The sequence below is a fragment of the Lissotriton helveticus genome, chromosome 8, assembly GCF_964261635.1.
Source record: "Lissotriton helveticus chromosome 8, aLisHel1.1, whole genome shotgun sequence".
NCBI classification, from domain to species: Eukaryota; Metazoa; Chordata; class Amphibia; order Caudata; family Salamandridae; genus Lissotriton; species Lissotriton helveticus.
The window spans coordinates 474,794,367-474,818,362 of record NC_136069.1 but is presented as its reverse complement, the minus strand read 5'-3'; positions in this window follow the sequence as shown (position 1 = coordinate 474,818,362).

The following is a 23,996-nucleotide window of genomic DNA, read 5'->3' as shown; positions in this document are numbered from 1 at the left end:
ACTCTGCTGTAGCTGTCACTCTGCTGTCACTCTCACTCTGCTGTCACTCATGCTGTCACTCTCACTCTGCTGTCACTCATGATGTCACTCTCACTCATGCTGTCACTCTCACTCATACTGTCACTCTCACTCTGTAGTCACTCTCACTCTGCAGTCACTCTCACTCTACTGTCACTCTCGCTCTGCTGTCACTCATGCTGTCACTCTCATGCAGTCACTCTCACTCTGCAGTCACTCTCACTCTGCAGTCTCTCTCACTCTGCAGTTACTCTCACTCTGCAGTCACACTCACTCTGCAATCACTCACTCTGCAGTCACTCTCACTCTGCAGTCACTCTCAGTCTGCAGTCACTCATGCTGCCACTCTCACTCTGCAGTCACTCTCACACTGCAGTCACTCTCACTCTGCTGTCACTCATGCAGTCACTCTCACTCTGCAGTCACTCTCACTCTGCAGTCACTCACTATGCGGTCACTCACTCTGCAGTCACTCACTCTGCAGTCATTCACTCTGCAGTCACTCTCACTCTGCAGTCACTCTCACTCTCCTCTCACTCTCATGCAGTCACTCTCACTCTGCAGTCACTCTCACTCTGCTGTCACTCTCGGTCTGCTGTCACTCATGCTATCACTCTCACTCTGCTGTCACTTATGCTGTCACACTCACTCTGCAGTCACTCTCACTCTGCAGTCACTCTCACTCTGCTGTCACTCATGCTGTCACTCTCACTCTGCTATCACTCTCACTCTGCTGTCACTCATGCTGTCACTCTCACTCTGCTGTCACTCATGCTGTCACTCTCACTCTGCTGTAGCTGTCACTCTGCTGTCACTCTCACTCTGCTGTCACTCTCACTCTGCTGTCACTCATGCTGTCACTCTCACTCTGCTGTCACTCATGATGTCACTCTCACTCATGCTGTCACTCTCACTCATACTGTCACCCTCACTCTGTAGTCACTCTCACTCTGCAGTCGCTCTCACTCTACTGTCACTCTCGCTCTGCTGTCACTCATGCTGTCACTCTCATGCAGTCACTCTCACTCTGCAGTCACTCTCACTCTGCAGTCACTCTCACTCTGCAGTTACTCTCACTCTGCAGTCACACTAACTCTGCAATCACTCACTCTGCAGTCACTCTCACTCTGCAGTCACTCTCACTCTGCAGTCACTTTCACTCTGCAGTCACTCTCACTCTGCAGTCACTCTCACTCTGCAGTCACTCACTCCACAGTCACTCACTCTGCAGTTACTCACTCTGCAGTCACTCTCACTCTGCAGTCACCCATGCTGTCACTCTCACTCTGAAGTCACTCTCACTCTGCTGTCACCCATGGTGTCACTCTCACTCTGCTGTCACTCTCACTCTGCAGTCACTCTCACGCTGCAGTCACTCTCACTCTGCTGTCACTCATGCTGTCACTCTCACTCTGCTGTCACTCTCACTTATACTGTCATTCTCACTCTGCTGTCACTTTCACTCTGCAGTCACTCTCACTCTGCTGTCACTCTCACTCTGCTGTCACTCATGCTGTCACTCTCACTCTGCTGTCCCTCATGCTGTCACTCTCACTCTGCTGTCACTCTCACTCTGCTGTCACTCTCGGTCTGCTGTCACTCATGCTATCACTCTCACTCTGCTGTCACGTATGCTGTCACTCTCACTCTGCAGTGACTCTCACTCTGCAGTCACTCTCACTCTGCTGTCACTCATGCTGTCACTCTCACTCTGCTGTCACTCTCACTCTGCTGTCGCTCATGCTGTCACTCTCACTCTGCTGTCACTCATGCTGTCACTCTCACTCTGCTGTAGCTGTCACTCTGCTGTCACTCTCACTCTGCTGTCACTCTCACTCTGCTGTCACTCATGCTGTCACTCTCACTCTGCTTTCACTCATGATGTCACTCTCACTCATGCTGTCACTCTCACTCATACTGTCACTCTCACTCTGTAGTCACTCTCACTCTGCAGTCACTCTCACTCTACTGTCACTCTCGCTCTGCTGTCACTCATGCTGTCACTCTCATGCAGTCACTCTCACTCTGCAGTCACTCTCACTCTGCAGTTACTCTCACTCTGTAGTCACACTCACTCTGCAATCACTCACTCTGCAGTCACTCTCACTCTGCAGTCACTCTCACTCTGCAGTCACTCATGCTGCAACTCTCACTCTGCAGTCACTCTCACACTGCAGTCACTCTCACTCTGCTGTCACTCATGCAGTCACTCTCACTCTGCAGTCACTCTCACTCTGCAATCACTCACTCTGCAGTCACTCACTCTGCAGTCACTCACTCTGCAGTCATTCACTCTGCAGTCACTCTCACTCTGCAGTCACTCTCATGCAGTCACTCTCACTCTGCAGTCACTCTCACTCTGCAGTCACTCTCACTCTGCAGTCACTCACTCTGCGGTCACTCACTCTGCAGTCACTCACTCTGCAGTCATTCACTCTGCAGTCACTCTCACTCTGCAGGCACTCTCACTCTGCAGTCACTCTCATGCAGTCACTCTCACTCTGCAGTCACTCTCACTCTGCAGTCACTCTCACTCTGCAGTCACTCATGCTGTCACTCTCACTCTGCTGTCACTCTCACTCTGCTGTCACTCTCGGTCTGCTGTCACTCATGCTATCACTCTCACTCTGCTGTCACTTATGCTGTTACTCTCACTCTGCAGTACTCTCACTCTGCAGTCACTCTCACTTTGCAGTCACTCTCACTCTGCTGTCACTCATGCTGTCACTCTCACTCTGCTGTCACTCTCACTCTGCTATCACTCATGCTGTCACTCTCACTTTGCTGTCACTCATGCTGTCACTCTCACTCTGCTGTAGCTGTCACTCTGCTGTCACTCTCACTCTGCTGTCACTCTCACTCTGCTGTCACTCATGATGTCACTCTCACTCATGCTGCCACTCTCACTCATACTGTCACTCTCACTCTGTAGTCACTCTCACTCTGCAGTCACTCTCACTCTACTGTCACTCTCGCTCTGCTGTCACTCATGCAGTCACTCTCACTCTGCAGTCACTCTCACTCTGCAGTCACCCACTCTGTGGTCACTCACTCTGCAGTCACTCACTCTGCAGTCATTCACTCTGCAGTCACTCTCACTCTGCAGTCACTCTCACTCTCCTCTCACTCTCATGCAGTCACTCTCACTCTGCAGTCACTCTCACTCTGCAGTCACTCTCACTCTGCTGTCACTCTCAGTCTGCTGTCACTCATGCTATCACTCTCACTCTGCTGTCACTTATGCTGTCACACTCACTCTGCAGTCACTCTCACTCTGCAGTCACTCTCACTCTGCTGTCACTCATGCTGTCTCTCTCACTCTGCTATCACTCTCACTCTGCTGTCACTCATGCTGTCACTCTCACTCTGCTGTCACTCATGCTGTCACTCTCACTCTGCTGTAGCTGTCACTCTGCTGTCACTCTCACTCTGCTGTCACTCTCACTCTGCTGTCACTCATGCTGTCACTCTCACTCTGCTGTCACTCATGATGTCACTCTCACTCATGCTGTCACTCTCACTCATACTGTCACCCTCACTCTGTAGTCACTCTCACTCTGCAGTCGCTCTCACTCTACTGTCACTCTCGCTCTGCTGTCACTCATGCTGTCACTCTCATGTAGTCACTCTCACTCTGCAGTCACTCTCACTCTGCAGTTACTCTCACTCTGCAGTCAAATTCACTCTGCAATCACTCACTCTGCAGTCACTCTCACTCTACAGTCACTCTCACTCTGCAGTCACTTTCACTCTGCAGTCACTCTCACTCTGCAGTCACTCTCACTCTGCAGTCACTCACTCCGCAGTCACTCACTCTGCAGTTACTCACTCTGCAGTCACTCTCACTCTGCAGTCACCCATGCTGTCACTCTCACTCTGCAGTCACTCTCACTCTGCAGTCACTCTCACTCTGCTGTCACCCATGGTGTCACTCTCACTCTGCTGTCACTCTCACACTGCAGTCACTCTCACTCTGCTGTCACTCATGCTGTCACTCTCACTCTGCTGTCACTCTCACTTATACTGTCATTCTCACTCTGCTGTCACTTTCACTCTGCAGTCACTCTCACTCTGCTGTCACTCTCACTCTGCTGTCACTCATGCTGTCACTCTCACTCTGCTGTCCCTCATGCTGTCACTCTCACTCTGCTGTCACTCTCACTCTGCTGTCACTCTCGGTCTGCTGTCACTCATGCTATCACTCTCACTCTGCTGTCACTTATGCTGTCACTCTCACTCTGCAGTGACTCTCACTCTGCAGTCACTCTCACTCTGCTGTCACTCATGCTGTCACTCTCACTCTGCTGTCACTCTCACTCTGCTGTCACTCATGCTGTCACTCTCACTCTGCTGTCACTCATGCTGTCACTCTCACTCTGCTGTCACTCTGCAGTCACTCACTCTGCGGTCACTCACTCTGCAGTCACTCACTCTGCAGTCATTCACTCTGCAGTCACTCTCACTCTGCAGTCACTCTCACTCTGCAGTCACTCTCATGCAGTCACTCTCACTCTGCAGTCACTCTCACTCTGCAGTCACTCTCACTCTGCAGTCACTCACTCTGTGGTCACTCACTCTGCAGTCACTCACTCTGCAGTCATTCACTCTGCAGTCACTCTCACTCTGCAGTCACTCTCACTCTGCAGTCACTCTCATGCAGTCACTCTCACTCTGCAGTCACTCTCACTCTGCAGTCACTCTCACTCTGCAGTCACTCTCACTCTGCTGTCACTCTCGGTCTGCTGTCACTCATGCTATCACTCTCACTCTGCTGTCACGTATGCTGTCACACTCACTCTGCAGTCACTCTCACTCTGCAGTCACTCTCACTCTGCTGTCACTCATGCTGTCACTCTCATTCTGCTGTCACTCTCACTCTGCTGTCACTCATGCTGTCACTCTCACTCTGCTGTCACTCATGCTGTCACTCTCACTCTGCTGTAGCTGTCACTCTAATGTCACTCTCACTCTGCTGTCACTCTCACTCTGCTGTCACCTTCACTCTGCAGTCACTCTCACTCTGCTGTCACTCTCACTCTGCTGTCACTCTCACTCTGCTGTCACTCATGCTGTCACTCTCACTCTGCTGTCACTCTCGGTCTGCTGTCACTCATGCTATCACTCTCACTCTGCTGTCACTTATGCTGCCACTCTCACTCTGAAGTCACTCTCACTCTGCAGTCACTCTCACTCTGCAGTCACTCTCACTCTGCTGTCACTCATGCTGTCACTCTCACTCTGCTGTCACTCTCACTCTGCTGTCACTCATGCTGTCACTCTCACTCTGCTGTCACTCATGCTGTCACACTCACTCTGCTGTAGCTGTCACTCTGCTGTCACTCTCACTCTGCTGTCACTCTCACTCTGCTGTCACTCATGCTGTCACTCATACTCTGCTGTCACTCATGATGTCACTCTCACTCATGCTGTCACTCTCACTCATACTGTCACTCTCACTCTGTAGTCACTCTCACTCTGCAGTCACTCTCACTCTACTGTCACTCTCGCTCTGCTGTCACTCATGCTGTCACTCTCATGCAGTCACTCTCACTCTGCAGTCACTCTCACTCTGCAGTCACTCTCACTCTGCAGTTACTCTCACTCTGCAGTCACACTCACTCTGCAATCACTCACTCTGCAGTCACTCTCACTCTGCAGTCACTCTCACTCTGCAGTCACTCGAGCTGCCACTCTCACTCTGCAGTCACTCTCACACTGCAGTCACTCTCACTCTGCTGTCACTCATGCAGTCACTCTCACTCTGCAGTCACTCTCACTCTGCAGTCACTCACTCTGCGGTCACTCACTCTGCAGTCACTCACTCTGCAGTCATTCACTCTGCAGTCACTCTCACTCTGCAGTCACTCTCACTCTCCTCTCACTCTCATGCAGTCACTCTCACTCTGCAGTCACTCTCACTCTGCAGTCACTCTCACTCTGCTGTCACTCTCGGTCTGCTGTCACTCATACTATCACTCTCACTCTGCTGTCACTTATGCTGTCACACTCACTCTGCAGTCACTCTCACTCTGCAGTCACTCTCACTCTGCTGTCACTCATGCTGTCACTCTCACTCTGCTATCACTCTCACTCTGCTGTCACTCATGCTGTCACTCTCACTCTGCTGTCACTCATGCTGTCACTCTCACTCTGCTGTAGCTGTCACTCTGCTGTCACTCTCACTCTGCTGTCACTCTCACTCTGCTGTCACTCATGCTGTCACTATCACTCTGCTGTCACTCATGATGTCACTCTCACTCATGCTGTCACTCTCACTCATACTGTCACCCTCACTCTGTAGTCACTCTCACTCTGCAGTCGCTCTCACTCTACTGTCACTCTCGCTCTGCTGTCACTCATGCTGGCACTCTCATGCAGTCACTCTCACTCTGCAGTCACTCTCACTCTGCAGTCACTCTCACTCTGCAGTTACTCTCACTCTGCAGTCACACTAACTCTGCAATCACTCACTCTGCAGTCACTCTCACTCTGCAGTCACTCTCACTCTGCAGTCACTTTCACTCTGCAGTCACTCTCACTCTGCAGTCACTCTCACTCTGCAGTCACTCACTCTGCAGTCACTCACTCTGCAGTTACTCACTCTGCAGTCACTCTCACTCTGCAGTCACCCATGCTGTCACTCTCACTCTGAAGTCACTCTCACTCTGCTGTCACCCATGGTGTCACTCTCACTCTGCTGTCACTCTCACTCTGCAGTCACTCTCACGCTGCAGTCACTCTCACTCTGCTGTCACTCATGCTGTCACTCTCACTCTGCTGTCACTCTCACTTATACTGTCATTCTCACTCTGCTGTCACTTTCACTCTGCAGTCACTCTCACTCTGCTGTCACTCTCACTCTGCTGTCACTCATGCTATCACTCTCACTCTGCAGTCACTCACTCTGCAGTCATTCACTCTGCAGTCACTCTCACTCTGCAGTCACTCTCACTCTGCAGTCACTCTCATGCAGTCACTCTCACTCTGCAGTCACTCCCACTCTGCAGTCACTCTCACTCTGCAGTCACTCACTCTGGGGTCACTCACTCTGCAGTCACTCACTCTGCAGTCATTCACTCTGCAGTCACTCTCACTCTGCAGTCACTCTCACTCTGCAGTCACTCTCACTCTGCAGTCACTCTCACTCTGCAGTCACTCTCACTCTGCTGTCACTCTCACTCTGCTGTCACTCATGCTATCACTCTCACTCTGCTGTCACGTATGATGTCACACTCACTCTGCAGTCACTCTCACTCTGCAGTCACTCTCACTCTGCTGTCACTCATGCTGTCACTCTCATTCTGCTGTCACTCTCACTCTGCTGTCACTCATGCTGTCACTCTCACTCTGCTGTCACTCATGCTGTCACTCTCACTCTGCTGTAGCTGTCACTCTAATGTCACTCTCACTCTGCTGTCACTCTCACTCTGCTGTCACTTTCACTCTGCAGTCACTCTCACTCTGCTGTCACTCTCACTCTGCTGTCACTCTCACTCTGCTGTCACTCATGCTGTCACTCTCACTCTGCTGTCACTCTCGGTCTGCTGTCACTCATGCTATCACTCTCACTCTGCTGTCACTTATGCTGCCACTCTCACTCTGAAGTCATTCTCACTCTGCAGTCACTCTCACTCTGCAGTCACTCTCACTCTGCTGTCACTCATGCTGTCACTCTCACTCTGCTGTCACTCTCACTCTGCTGTCACTCATGCTGTCACTCTCACTCTGCTGTAGCTGTCACTCTGCTGTCACTCTCACTCTGCTGTCACTCATGCTGTCACTCTCACTCTGCTGTCACTCATGATGTCACTCTCACTCTCACTCATGCTGTCACTCTCACTCATACTGTCACTCTCACTCTGTAGTCACTCTCACTCTGCAGTCACTCTCACTCTACTGTCACTCTCGCTCTGCTGTCACTCATGCTGTCACTCTCATGCAGTCACTCTCACTCTGCAGTCACCCTCACTCTGCAGTCACTCTCACTCTGCAGTTACTCTCACTCTGCAGTCACACTCACTCTGCAATCACTCACTCTGCAGTCACTCTCACTCTGCAGTCACTCTCACTCTGCAGTCACTCGAGCTGCCATTCTCACTCTGCAGTCACTCTCACACTGCAGTCACTCTCACTCTGCTGTCACTCATGCAGTCACTCTCACTCTGCAGTCACTCTCACTCTGCAGTCACTCACTCTGCGGTCACTCACTCTGCAGTCACTCACTCTGCAGTCATTCACTCTGCAGTCACTCTCACTCTGCAGTCACTCTCACTCTCCTCTCACTCTCATGCAGTCACTCTCACTCTGCAGTCACTCTCACTCTGCAGTCACTCTCACTCTGCTGTCACTCTCGGTCTGCTGTCACTCATGCTATCACTCTCACTCTGCTGTCACTTATGCTGTCACACTCACTCTGCAGTCACTCTCACTCTGCTATCACTCTCACTCTGCTGTCACTCATGCTGTCACTCTCACTCTGCTGTCACTCATGCTGTCACTCTCACTCTGCTGTAGCTGTCACTCTGCTGTCACTCTCACTCTGCTGTCACTCTCACTCTGCTGTCACTCATGCTGTCACTCTCACTCTGCTGTCACTCATGATGTCTCTCTCACTCATGCTGTCACTCTCACTCATACTGTCACCCTCACTCTGTAGTCACTCTCACTCTGCAGTCGCTCTCACTCTACTGTCACTCTCGCTCTGCTGTCACTCATGCTGTCACTCTCATGCAGTCACTCTCACTCTGCAGTCACTCTCACTCTGCAGTCACTCTCACTCTGCAGTTACTCTCACTCTGCAGTCACACTAACTCTGCAATCACTCACTCTGCAGTCACTCTCACTCTGCAGTCACTCTCACTCTGCAGTCACTTTCACTCTGCAGTCACTGTCACTCTGCAGTCACTCTCACTCTGCAGTCACTCACTCCGCAGTCACTCACTCTGCAGTTACTCACTCTGCAGTCACTCTCACTCTGCAGTCACCCATGCTGTCACTCTCACTCTGAAGTCACTCTCACTCTGCTGTCACCCATGGTGTCACTCTCACTCTGCTGTCACTCTCACTCTGCAGTCACTCTCACGCTGCAGTCACTCTCACTCTGCTGTCACTCATGCTGTCACTCTCACTCTGCTGTCACTCTCACTTATACTGTCATTCTCTCTCTGCTGTCACTTTCACTCTGCAGTCACTTTCACTCTGCTGTCACTCTCACTCTGCTGTCACTCATGCTGTCACTCTCACTCTGCTGTCCCTCATGCTGTCACTCTCACTCTGCTGTCACTCTCACTCTGCTGTCACTCTCGGTCTGCTGTCACTCATGCTATCACTCTCACTCTGCTGTCACTTATGCTGTCACTCTCACTCTGCAGTCACTCTCACTCAGCAGTCACTCTCACTCTGCTGTCACTCATGCTGTCACTCTCACTCTGCTGTCACTCTCACTCTGCTGTCGCTCATGCTGTCACTCTCACTCTGCTGTCACTCATGCTGTCACTCTCACTCTGCTGTAGCTGTCACTCTGCTGTCACTCTCACTCTGCTGTCACTCTCACTCTGCTGTCACTCATGCTGTCACTCTCACTCTGCTGTCACTCATGATGTCACTCTCACTCATGATGTCACTCTCACTCATACTGTCACTCTCACTCTGTAGTCACTCTCACTCATGCAGTCACTCTCACTCTGCAGTCACTCTCACTCTGCAGTCACTCACTCTGCGGTCACTCACTCTGCAGTCACTCACTCTGCAGTCATTCACTCTGCAGTCACTCTCACTCTGCAGTCACTCTCACTCTGCAGTCACTCTCATGCAGTCACTCTCACTCTGCAGTCACTCTCACTCTGCAGTCACTCTCACTCTGCAGTCACTCACTCTGCGGTCACTCACTCTGCAGTCACTCACTCTGCAGTCATTCACTCTGCAGTCACTCTCACTCTGCAGTCACTCTCACTCTCCTCTCACTCTCATGCAGTCACTCTCACTCTGCAGTCACTCTCACTCTGCTGTCACTCTCACTCTGCTGTCACTCATGCTGTCACTCTCACTCTGCTGTCACTCATGCTGTCACTCTCACTCTGCTGTAGCTGTCACTCTGCTGTCACTCTCACTCTGCTGTCACTCTCACTCTGCTGTCACTCATGCCGTCACTCTCACTCTGCTGTCACTCATGATGTCACTCTCACTCATGCTGTCACTCTCACTCATACTGTCACTCTCACTCTGTAGTCACTCTCACTCTGCAGTCACTCTCACTCTACTGTCACTCTCACTCTGCTGTCACTCATGCTGTCACTCTCATGCAGTCACTCTCACTCTGCAGTCACTCTCACTCTGCAGTCACTCTCACTCTGCAGTTACTCTCACTCTGCAGTCACACTCACTCTGCAATCACTCACTCTGCAGTCACTCTCACTCTGCAGTCACTCTCACTCTGCAGTCACTCGAGCTGCCACTCTCACTCTGCAGTCACTCTCACACTGCAGTCACTCTCACTCTGCTGTCACTCATGCAGTCACTCTCACTCTGCAGTCACTCTCACTCTGCAGTCACTCACTCTGCGGTCACTAACTCTGCAGTCACTCACTCTGCAGTCATTCACTCTGCAGTCACACTCACTCTGCAATCACTCCCTCTGCAGTCACTCTCACTCTACAGTCACTCTCACTCTGCAGTCACTTTCACTCTGCAGTCACTCTCACTCTGCAGTCACTCTCACTCTGCAGTCACTCTCACTCTGCTGTCACTCATGCTGTCACTCTCACTCTGCTGTCACTCATGCTGTCACTCTCACTCTGCTGTAGCTGTCACTCTGCTGTCACTCTCACTCTGCTGTCACTCTCACTCTGCTGTCACTCATGCTGTCACTCTCACTCTGCTGTCACTCTCACTCATACTGTCACTCTCACTCTGTAGTCACTCTCACTCTGCAGTAACTCTCACTCTACTGTCACTCTCACTCTGCTGTCACTCATGCTGTCACTCTCATGCAGTCACTCTCACTCTGCAGTCACTCTCACTCTGCAGTCACTCTGACTCTGCAGTTACTCTCACTCTGCAGTCACACTCACTCTGCAATCACTCACTCTGCAGTCACTCTCACTCTGCAGTCACTCTCACTCTGCAGTCACTCGAGCTGCCACTCTCACTCTGCAGTCACTCTCACACTGCAGTCACTCTCACTCTGCTGTCACTCATGCAGTCACTCTCACTCTGCAGTCACTCTCACTCTGCAGTCACTCACTCTGCGGTCACTCACTCTGCAGTCACTCACTCTGCAGTCATTCACTCTGCAGTCACACTCACTCTGCAATCACTCACTCTGCAGTCACTCTCACTCTACAGTCACTCTCACTCTGCAGTCACTTTCACTCTGCAGTCACTCTCACTCTGCAGTCACTCTCACTCTGCAGTCACTCACTCCGCAGTCACTCACTCTGCAGTTACTCACTCTGCAGTCACTCTGACTCTGCAGTCACCCATGCTGTCACTCTCACTCTGCAGTCACTCTCACTCTGCAGTCACTCTCACTCTGCTGTCACCGATGGTGTCACTCTCACTCTGCTGTCACTCTCACTCTGCAGTCACTCTCACGCTGCAGTCACTCTCACTCTGCTGTCACTCATGCTGTCACTCTCACTCTGCTGTCACTCTCACTTATACTGTCATTCTCACTCTGCTGTCACTTTCACTCTGCGGTCACTCTCACTCTGCTGTCACTCTCACTCTGCTGTCACTCATGCTGTCACTCTCACTCTGCTGTCCCTCATGCTGTCACTCTCACTCTGCTGTCACTCTCACTCTGCTGTCACTCTCGGTCTGCTGTCACTCATGCTATCACTCTCACTCTGCTGTCACTTATGCTGTCACTCTCACTCTGCAGTGACTCTCACTCTGCAGTCACTCTCACTCTGCTGTCACTCATGCTGTCACTCTCACTCTGCTGTCACTCTCACTCTGCTGTCACTCATGCTGTCACTCTCACTCTGCTGTCACTCATGCTGTCACTCTCACTCTGCTGTCACTCTGCAGTCACTCACTCTGCGGTCACTCACTCTGCAGTCACTCACTCTGCAGTCATTCACTCTGCAGTCACTCTCACTCTGCAGTCACTCTCACTCTGCAGTCACTCTCATGCAGTCACTCTCACTCTGCAGTCACTCTCACTCTGCAGTCACTCTCACTCTGCAGTCACTCACTCTGTGGTCACTCACTCTGCAGTCACTCACTCTGCAGTCACTCTCACTCTGCAGTCACTCTCACTCTGCTGTCACTCTCACTCTGCTGTCACTCATGCTGTCACTCTCACTCTGCTGTCACTCATGATGTCTCTCTCACTCATGCTGTCACTCTCACTCATACTGTCACCCTCACTCTGTAGTCACTCTCACTCTGCAGTCGCTCTCACTCTACTGTCACTCTCGCTCTGCTGTCACTCATGCTGTCACTCTCATGCAGTCACTCTCACTCTGCAGTCACTCTCACTCTGCAGTCACTCTCACTCTGCAGTTACTCTCACTCTGCAGTCACACTAACTCTGCAATCACTCACTCTGCAGTCACTCTCACTCTGCAGTCACTCTCACTCTGCAGTCACTTTCACTCTGCAGTCACTGTCACTCTGCAGTCACTCTCACTCTGCAGTCACTCACTCCGCAGTCACTCACTCTGCAGTTACTCACTCTGCAGTCACTCTCACTCTGCAGTCACCCATGCTGTCACTCTCACTCTGAAGTCACTCTCACTCTGCTGTCACCCATGGTGTCACTCTCACTCTGCTGTCACTCTCACTCTGCAGTCACTCTCACGCTGCAGTCACTCTCACTCTGCTGTCACTCATGCTGTCACTCTCACTCTGCTGTCACTCTCACTTATACTGTCATTCTCTCTCTGCTGTCACTTTCACTCTGCAGTCACTTTCACTCTGCTGTCACTCTCACTCTGCTGTCACTCATGCTGTCACTCTCACTCTGCTGTCCCTCATGCTGTCACTCTCACTCTGCTGTCACTCTCACTCTGCTGTCACTCCCGGTCTGCTGTCACTCATGCTATCACTCTCACTCTGCTGTCACTTATGCTGTCACTCTCACTCTGCAGTCACTCTCACTCAGCAGTCACTCTCACTCTGCTGTCACTCATGCTGTCACTCTCACTCTCACTCTGCTGTCGCTCATGCTGTCACTCTCACTCTGCTGTCACTCATGCTGTCACTCTCACTCTCACTCTGCTGTCACTCTCACTCTGCTGTCACTCATGCTGTCACTCTCACTCTGCTGTCACTCATGCTGTCACTCTCACTCTGCTGTCACTCTGCAGTCACTCACTCTGCGGTCACTCACTCTGCAGTCACTCACTCTGCAGTCATTCACTCTGCAGTCACTCTCACTCTGCAGTCACTCTCACTCTGCAGTCACTCTCATGCAGTCACTCTCACTCTGCAGTCACTCTCACTCTGCAGTCACTCTCACTCTGCAGTCACTCACTCTGTGGTCACTCACTCTGCAGTCACTCACTCTGCAGTCACTCTCACTCTGCAGTCACTCTCACTCTGCAGTCACTCTCATGCAGTCACTCTCACTCTGCAGTCACTCTCACTCTGCAGTCACTCTCACTCTGCAGTCACTCTCACTCTGCTGTCACTCTCGGTCTGCTGTCACTCATGCTATCACTCTCACTCTGCTGTCACGTATGCTGTCACACTCACTCTGCAGTCACTCTCACTCTAATGTCACTCTCACTCTGCTGTCACTCATGCTGTCACTCTCATTCTGCTGTCACTCTCACTCTGCTGTCACTCATGCTGTCACTCTCACTCTGCTGTCACTCATGCTGTCACTCTCACTCTGCTGTAGCTGTCACTCTAATGTCACTCTCACTCTGCTGTCACTCTCACTCTGCTGTCACTTTCACTCTGCAGTCACTCTCACTCTGCTGTCACTCTCACTCTGCTGTCACTCTCACTCTGCTGTCACTCATGCTGTCACTCTCACTCTGCTGTCACTCTCGGTCTGCTGTCACTCATGCTATCACTCTCACTCTGCTGTCACTTATGCTGCCACTCTCACTCTGAAGTCACTCTCACTCTGCAGTCACTCTCACTCTGCAGTCACTCTCACTCTGCTGTCACTCATGCTGTCACTCTCACTCTGCTGTCACTCTCACTCTGCTGTCACTCATGTTGTCACTCTCACTCTGCTGTCACTCATGCTGTCACACTCACTCTGCTGTAGCTGTCACTCTGCTGTCACTCTCACTCTGCTGTCACTCTCACTCTGCTGTCACTCATGCTGTCACTCTCACTCTGCTGTCACTCATGATGTCACTCTCACTCATGCTGTCACTCTCACTCATACTGTCACTCTCACTCTGTAGTCACTCTCACTCTGCAGTCACTCTCACTCTGCAGTTACTCTCACTCTGCAGTCACACTCACTCTGCAATCACTCACTCTGCAGTCACTCTCACTCTGCAGTCACTCTCACTCTGCAGTCACTCGAGCTGCCACTCTCACTCTGCAGTCACTCTCACACTGCAGTCACTCTCACTCTGCTGTCACTCATGCAGTCACTCTCACTCTGCAGTCACTCTCACTCTGCAGTCACTCACTCTGCGGTCACTCACTCTGCAGTCACTCACTCTGCAGTCATTCACTCTGCAGTCACTCTCACTCTGCAGTCACTCTCACTCTCCTCTCACTCTCATGCAGTCACTCTCACTCTGCAGTCACTCTCACTCTGCGGTCACTCACTCTGTGGTCACTCACTCTGCAGTCACTCACTCTGCAGTCACTCACTCTGCAGTCACTCTCACTCTCCAGTCACTCTCATGTAGTCACTCTCACTCTGCAGTCACTCTCAGTCTGCAGTCACTCCCACTCTGCAGTCACTCATGCTGCCACTCTCACTCTGCAGTCACTCTCACTCTGCAGTCACTCTCACTCTGCAGTCACACTCACTCTGCCGTCACACTCACTCTGCAGTCACTCTCACTCTGCAGTCACTCTCACTCTGCAGTCACTCATGCTGTCACTATCACTCTGCAGCCACGCTCACTCTGCAGTCACTCTCCCTCTGCTGTCACTCTCACTCTGCAGTCACTCTCACCCTGCACTCACTCTCACTCTGCAGTCACTCTTACTCTGCCGTCACACTCACTCTGCAGTCACACTCACTCTGCAGTCACTCTCACTCTGCAGTCACTCTCACTCTGCAGTCACTCTCACTCTGCTGTCACTCATGCTGTCACTCTCACTCTGCTATCACTCTCACTCTGCTGTCACTCATGCTGTCACTCTCACTCTGCTGTCACTCATGCTGTCACTCTCACTCTGCTGTCACTCATGATGTCACTCTCACTCATGCTGTCACTCTCACTCATACTGTCAACCTCACTCTGTAGTCACTCTCACTCTGCAGTCGCTCTCACTCTACTGTCACTCTTGCTCTGCTGTCACTCATGCTGTCACTCTCATGCAGTCACTCTCACTCTGCAGTCACTCTCACTCTGCAGTCACTCTCACTCTGCAGTTACTCTCACTCTGCAGTCACACTAACTCTGCAATCACTCACTCTGCAGTCACTCTCACTCTGCAGTCACTCTCACTCTGCAGTCACTTTCACTCTGCAGTCACTCTCACTCTGCAGTCACTCTCACTCTGCAGTCACTCTCACTCTCCTCTCACTCTCATGCAGTCACTCTCACTCTGCAGTCACTCTCACTCTGCAGTCACTCTCACTCTGCAGTCACTCATGCTGTCACTCTCACTCTGCAGTCACTCTCACTCTGCAGTCACTCTCACTCTGCTGTCACTCATGCAGTCACTCTCACACTGCAGTCACTCTCACTCTGCTGTCACTCATGCAGTCACTCTCACTCTGCAGTCACTCTCACTCTGCAGTCACTCACTCTGCGGTCACTCACTCTGCAGTCACTCACTCTGCAGTCATTCACTCTGCAGTCACTCTCACTCTGCAGTCACTCTCACTCTCCTCTCACTCTCATGCAGTCACTCTCACTCTGCAGTCACTCTCACTCTGCAGTCACTCTCACTCTGCAGTCACTCATGCTGTCACTCTCACTCTGCAGTCACTCTCACTCTGCAGTCACTCTCACTCTGATGTCACTCATGCAGTCACTCTCACTCTGCAGTCACTCTCACTCTGCGGTCACTCACTCTGTGGTCACTCACTCTGCAGTCACTCACTCTGCAGTCACTCACTCTGCAGTCACTCTCACTCTCCAGTCACTCTCATGTAGTCACTCTCACTCTGCAGTCACTCTCAGTCTGCAGTCACTCCCACTCTGCAGTCACTCATGCTGTCACTCTCACTCTGCAGTCACTCTCACTCTGCAGTCACTCTCACTCTGCAGTCACACTCACTCTGCAGTCACACTCACTCTGCAGTCACTCTCACTCTGCAGTCACTCTCACTCTGCAGTCACTCATGCTGTCACTATCACTCTGCAGCCACGCTCACTCTGCAGTCACTCTCCCTCTGCTGTCACTCTCACTCTGCAGTCACTCTCACCCTGCACTCACTCTCACTCTGCAGTCACTCTTACTCTGCCGTCACACTCACTCTGCAGTCACACTCACTCTGCAGTCACTCTCACTCTGCAGTCACTCTCACTCTGCAGTCACTCTCACTCTGCTGTCACTCATGCTGTCACTCTCACTCTGCTATCACTCTCACTCTGCTGTCACTCATGCTGTCACTCTCACTCTGCTGTCACTCATGCTGTCACTCTCACTCTGCTGTCACTCATGATGTCACTCTCACTCATGCTGTCACTCTCACTCATACTGTCACCCTCACTCTGTAGTCACTCTCACTCTGCAGTCGCTCTCACTCTACTGTCACTCTTGCTCTGCTGTCACTCATGCTGTCACTCTCATGCAGTCACTCTCACTCTGCAGTCACTCTCACTCTGCAGTCACTCTCACTCTGCAGTTACTCTCACTCTGCAGTCACACTAACTCTGCAATCACTCACTCTGCAGTCACTCTCACTCTGCAGTCACTCTCACTCTGCAGTCACTTTCACTCTGCAGTCACTCTCACTCTGCAGTCACTCTCACTCTGCAGTCACTCACTCCGCAGTCACTCACTCTGCAGTTACTCACTCTGCAGTCACTCTCACTCTACAGTCACCCATGCTGTCACTCTCACTCTGCAGTCACTCTCACGCTGCAGTCACTCTCACTCTGCTGTCACTCATGCTGTCACTCTCACTCTGCTGTCACTCTCACTTATACTGTCATTCTCACTCTGCTGTCACTTTCACTCTCCAGTCACTCTCACTCTGCTGTCACTCTCACTCTGCTGTCACTCATGCTGTCACGCTCACTCTGCTGTCCCTCATGCTGTCACTCTCACTCTGCTGTCACTCTCACTCTGCTGTCACTCTCGGTCTGCTGTCACTCATGCTATCACTCTCACTCTGCAGTCACTCACTCTGCAGTCATTCACTCTGCAGTCACTCTCACTCTGCAGTCACTCTCACTCTGCAGTCACTCTCATGCAGTCACTCTCACTCTGCAGTCACTCTCACTCTGCAGTCACTCTCACTCTGCAGTCACTCACTCTGCGGTCACTCACTCAGCAGTCACTCACTCTGCAGTCATTCACTCTGCAGTCACTCTCACTCTGCAGTCACTCTCACTCTGCAGTCACTCTCATGCAGTCACTCTCACTCTGCAGTCACTCTCACTCTGCAGTCACTCTCACTCTGCAGTCACTCTCACTCTGCTGTCACTCTCGGTCGGCTGTCACTCATGCTATCACTCTCACTCTGCTGTCACGTATGCTGTCACACTCACTCTGCAGTCACTCTCACTCTGCAGTCACTCTCACGCTGCTGTCACTCATGCTGTCACTCTCATTCTGCTGTCACTCTCACTCTGCTGTCACTCATGCTGTCACTCTCACTCTGCTGTCACTCATGCTGTCACTCTCACTCTGCTGTAGCTGTCACTCTAATGTCACTCTCACTCTGCTGTCACTCTCACTATGCTGTCACTTTCACTCTGCAGTCACTCTCACTCTGCTGTCACTCTCACTCTGCTGTCACTCTCACTCTGCTGTCACTCATGCTGTCACTCTCACTCTGCTGTCACTCTCGGTCTGCTGTCACTCATGCTATCACTCTCACTCTGCTGTCACTTATGCTGCCACTCTCACTCTGAAGTCACTCTCACTCTGCAGTCACTCTCACTCTGCAGTCACTCCCACTCTGCTGTCACTCATGCTGTCACTCTCACTCTGCTGTCACTCTCACTCTGCTGTCACTCATGCTGTCACTCTCACTCTGCTGTCACTCATGCTGTCACTCTCACTCTGCTGTAGCTGTCACTCTGCTGTCACTCTCGGTCTGCTGTCACTCATGCTATCACTCTCACTCTGCTGTCACTTATGCTGTCACTCTCACTCTGCAGTGACTCTCACTCTGCAGTCACTCTCACTCTGCTGTCACTCATGCTGTCACTCTCACTCTGCTGTCCCTCATGCTGTCACTCTCACTCTGCTGTCACTCTCACTCTGCTGTCACTCTCGGTCTGCTGTCACTCATGCTTTCACTCTCACTCTGCTGTCACTTATGCTGTCACTCTCACTCTGCAGTGACTCTCACTCTGCAGTCACTCTCACTCTGCTGTCACTCATGCTGTCACTCTCACTCTGCTGTCACTCTCACTCTGCTGTCACTCATGCTGTCACTCTCACTCTGCTGTCACTCATGCTGTCACTCTCACTCTGCTGTCACTCTGCAGTCACTCACTCTTCGGTCACTCACTCTGCAGTCACTCACTCTGCAGTCATTCACTCTGCAGTCACTCTCACTCTGCAGTCACTCTCACTCTGCAGTCACTCTCATGCAGTCACTCTCACTCTGCAGTCACTCTCACTCTGCAGTCACTCTCACTCTGCAGTCACTCACTCTGTGGTCACTCACTCTGCAGTCACTCACTCTGCAGTCATTCACTCTGCAGTCACTCTCACTCTGCAGTCACTCTCACTCTGCAGTCACTCTCATGCAGTCACTCTCACTCTGCAGTCACTCTCACTCTGCAGTCACTCTCACTCTGCAGTCACTCTCACTCTGCTGTCACTCTCGGTCTGCTGTCACTCATGCTATCACTCTCACTCTGCTGTCACGTATGCTGTCACACTCACTCTGCAGTCACTCCCACTCTGCAGTCACTCTCACTCTGCTGTCACTCATGCTGTCACTCTCATTCTGCTGTCACTCTCACTCTGCTGTCACTCATGCTGTCACTCTCACTCTGCTGTCACTCATGCTGTCACTCTCACTCTGCTGTAGCTGTCACTCTAATGTCACTCTCACTCTGCTGTCACTCTCACTCTGCTGTCACTTTCACTCTGCAGTCACTCTCACTCTGCTGTCACTCTCACTCTGCTGTCACTCTCACTCTGCTGTCACTCATGCTGTCACTCTCACTCTGCTGTCACTCTCGGTCTGCTGTCACTCATGCTATCACTCTCACTCTGCTGTCACTTATGCTGCCACTCTCACTCTGAAGTCACTCTCACTCTGCAGTCACTCTCACTCTGCAGTCACTCTCACTCTGCTGTCACTCATGCTGTCACTCTCACTCTGCTGTCACTCTCACTCTGCTGTCACTCATGCTGTCACTCTCACTCTGTTGTCACTCATGCTGTCACACTCACTCTGCTGTAGCTGTCACTCTGCTGTCACTCTCACTCTGCTGTCACTCCCACTCTGCTGTCACTCATGCTGTCACTCTCACTCTGCTGTCACTCATGATGTCACTCTCACTCATGCTGTCACTCTCACTCATACTGTCACTCTCACTCTGTAGTCACTCTCACTCTGCAGTCACTCTCACTCTACTGTCACTCTCGCTCTGCTGTCACTCATGCTGTCACTCTCATGCAGTCACTCTCACTCTGCAGTCACTCTCACTCTGTAGTCACTCTCACTCTGCAGTTACTCTCACTCTGCAGTCACACTCACTCTGCAATCACTCACTCTGCAGTCGCTCTCACTCTGCAGTCACTCTCACTCTGCAGTCACTCGAGCTGCCACTCTCACTCTGCAGTCACTCTCACACTGCAGTCACTCTCACTCTGCTGTCACTCATGCAGTCACTCTCACTCTGCAGTCACTCTCACTCTGCAGCCACTCACTCTGCGGTCACTCACTCTGCAGTCACTCACTCTGCAGTCATTCACTCTGCAGTCACTCTCACTCTGCAGTCACTCCCACTCTCCTCTCACTCTCATGCAGTCACTCTCACTCTGCAGTCACTCTCACTCTGCAGTCACTCTCACTCTGCTGTCACTCTCGGTCTGCTGTCACTCATGCTATCACTCTCACTCTGCTGTCACTTATGCTGACACACTCACTCTGCAGTCACTCTCACTCTGCAGTCACTCTCACTCTGCTGTCACTCATGCTGTCACTCTCACTCTGCTATCACTTTCACTCTGCTGTCACTCATGCTGTCACTCTCACTCTGCTGTCACTCATGCTGTCACTCTCACTCTGCTGTAGCTGTCACTCTGCTGTCACTCTCACTCTGCTGTCACTCTCACTCTGCTGTCACTCATGCTGTCACTCTCACTCTGCTGTCACTCATGATGTCACTCTCACTCATGCTGTCACTCTCACTCATACTGTCACCCTCACTCTGTAGTCACTCTCACTCTGCAGTCGCTCTCACTCTACTGTCACTCTCGCTCTGCTGTCACTCATGATGTCACTCTCATGCAGTCACTCTCACTCTGCAGTCACTCTCACTCTGCAGTCACTCTCACTCTGCAGTTACTCTCACTCTGCAGTCACACTAACTCTGCAATCACTCACTCTGCAGTCACTCTCACTATGCAGTCACTCTCACTCTGCAGTCACTTTCACTCTGCAGTCACTCTCACTCTGCAGTCACTCTCACTCTGCAGTCACTCACTCCGCAGTCACTCACTCCGCAGTCACTCACTCTGCAGTTACTCACTCTGCAGTCACTCTCACTCTGCAGTCACCCATGCTGTCACTCTCACTCTGAAGTCACTCTCACTCTGCTGTCACCCATGGTGTCACTCTCACTCTGCTGTCACTCTCACTCTGCAGTCACTCTCACGCTGCAGTCACTCTCACTCTGCTGTCACTCATGCTGTCACTCTCACTCTGCTGTCACTCTCACTTATACTGTCATTCTCACTCTGCTGTCACTTTCACTCTGCAGTCACTCTCACTCTGCTGTCACTCTCACTCTGCTGTCACTCATGCTGTCACTCTCACTCTGCTGTCCCTCATGCTGTCACTCTCACTCTGCTGTCACTCTCACTCTGCTGTCACTCTCGGTCTGCTGTCACTCATGCTATCACTCTCACTCTGCAGTCACTCACTCTGCAGTCATTCACTCTGCAGTCACTCTCACTCTGAAGTCACTCTCACTCTGCAGTCACTCTCATGCAGTCACTCTCACTCTGCAGTCACTCTCACTCTGCAGTCACTCTCACTCTGCAGTCACTCACTCTGCGGTCACTCACTCTGCAGTCACTCACTCTGCAGTCATTCACTCTGCAGTCACTCTCACTCTGCAGTCACTCTCACTCTGCAGTCACTCTCATGCAGTCACTCTCACTCTGCAGTCACTCTCACTCTGCAGTCACTCTCACTCTGCAGTCACTCTCACTCTGCTGTCACTCTCGGTCTGCTGTCACTCATGCTATCACTCTCACTCTGCTGTCACGTATGCTGTCACACTCACTCTGCAGTCACTCTCACTCTGCAGTCACTCTCACTCTGCTGTCACTCATGCTGTCACTCTCATTCTGCTGTCACTCTCACTCTGCTGTCACTCATGCTGTCACTCTCACTCTGCTGTCACTCATGCTGTCACTCTCACTGTGCTGTAGCTGTCACTCTAATGTCACTCTCACTCTGCTGTCACTCTCACTCTGCTGTCACTTTCACTCTGCAGTCACTCTCACTCTGCTGTCACTCTCACTCTGCTGTCACTCTCACTCTGCTGTCACTCATGCTGTCACTCTCACTCTGCTGTCACTCTCGGTCTGCTGTCACTCATGCTATCACTCTCACTCAGCTGTCACTTATGCTGCCACTCTCACTCTGAAGTCACTCTCACTCTGCAGTCACTCTCACTCTGCAGTCACTCTCACTCTGCTGTCACTCATGCTGTCACTCTCACTCTGCTGTCACTCTCACTCTGCTGTCACTCATGCTGTCACTCTCACTCTGCTGTCACTCATGATGTCACTCTCACTCTGCTGTAGCTGTCACTCTGCTGTCACTCTCACACTGCTGTCACTCTCACTCTGCTGTCACTCATGCTGTCACTCTCACTCTGCTGTCACTCATGCTGTCACTCTCACTCTGCTGTCACTCTGCAGTCACTCACTCTTCGGTCACTCACTCTGCAGTCACTCACTCTGCAGTCATTCACTCTGCAGTCACTCTCACTCTGCAGTCACTCTCACTCTGCAGTCACTCTCATGCAGTCACTCTCACTCTGCAGTCACTCTCACTCTGCAGTCACTCTCACTCTGCAGTCACTCACTCTGTGGTCACTCACTCTGCAGTCACTCACTCTGCAGTCATTCACTCTGCAGTCACTCTCACTCTGCAGTCACTCTCACTCTGCAGTCACTCTCATGCAGTCACTCTCACTCTGCAGTCACTCTCACTCTGCAGTCACTCTCACTCTGCAGTCACTCTCACTCTGCTGTCACTCTCGGTCTGCTGTCACTCATGCTATCACTCTCACTCTGCTGTCACGTATGCTGTCACACTCACTCTGCAGTCACTCCCACTCTGCAGTCACTCTCACTCTGCTGTCACTCATGCTGTCACTCTCATTCTGCTGTCACTCTCACTCTGCTGTCACTCATGCTGTCACTCTCACTCTGCTGTCACTCATGCTGTCACTCTCACTCTGCTGTAGCTGTCACTCTAATGTCACTCTCACTCTGCTGTCACTCTCACTCTGCTGTCACTTTCACTCTGCAGTCACTCTCACTCTGCTGTCACTCTCACTCTGCTGTCACTCTCACTCTGCTGTCACTCATGCTGTCACTCTCACTCTGCTGTCACTCTCGGTCTGCTGTCACTCATGCTATCACTCTCACTCTGCTGTCACTTATGCTGCCACTCTCACTCTGAAGTCACTCTCACTCTGCAGTCACTCTCACTCTGCAGTCACTCTCACTCTGCTGTCACTCATGCTGTCACTCTCACTCTGCTGTCACTCTCACTCTGCTGTCACTCATGCTGTCACTCTCACTCTGTTGTCACTCATGCTGTCACACTCACTCTGCTGTAGCTGTCACTCTGCTGTCACTCTCACTCTGCTGTCACTCCCACTCTGCTGTCACTCATGCTGTCACTCTCACTCTGCTGTCACTCATGATGTCACTCTCACTCATGCTGTCACTCTCACTCATACTGTCACTCTCACTCTGTAGTCACTCTCACTCTGCAGTCACTCTCACTCTACTGTCACTCTCGCTCTGCTGTCACTCATGCTGTCACTCTCATGCAGTCACTCTCACTCTGCAGTCACTCTCACTCTGTAGTCACTCTCACTCTGCAGTTACTCTCACTCTGCAGTCACACTCACTCTGCAATCACTCACTCTGCAGTCACTCTCACTCTGCAGTCACTCTCACTCTGCAGTCACTCGAGCTGCCACTCTCACTCTGCAGTCACTCTCACACTGCAGTCACTCTCACTCTGCTGTCACTCATGCAGTCACTCTCACTCTGCAGTCACTCTCACTCTGCAGCCACTCACTCTGCGGTCACTCACTCTGCAGTCACTCACTCTGCAGTCATTCACTCTGCAGTCACTCTCACTCTGCAGTCACTCCCACTCTCCTCTCACTCTCATGCAGTCACTCTCACTCTGCAGTCACTCTCACTCTGCAGTCACTCTCACTCTGCTGTCACTCTCGGTCTGCTGTCACTCATGCTATCACTCTCAC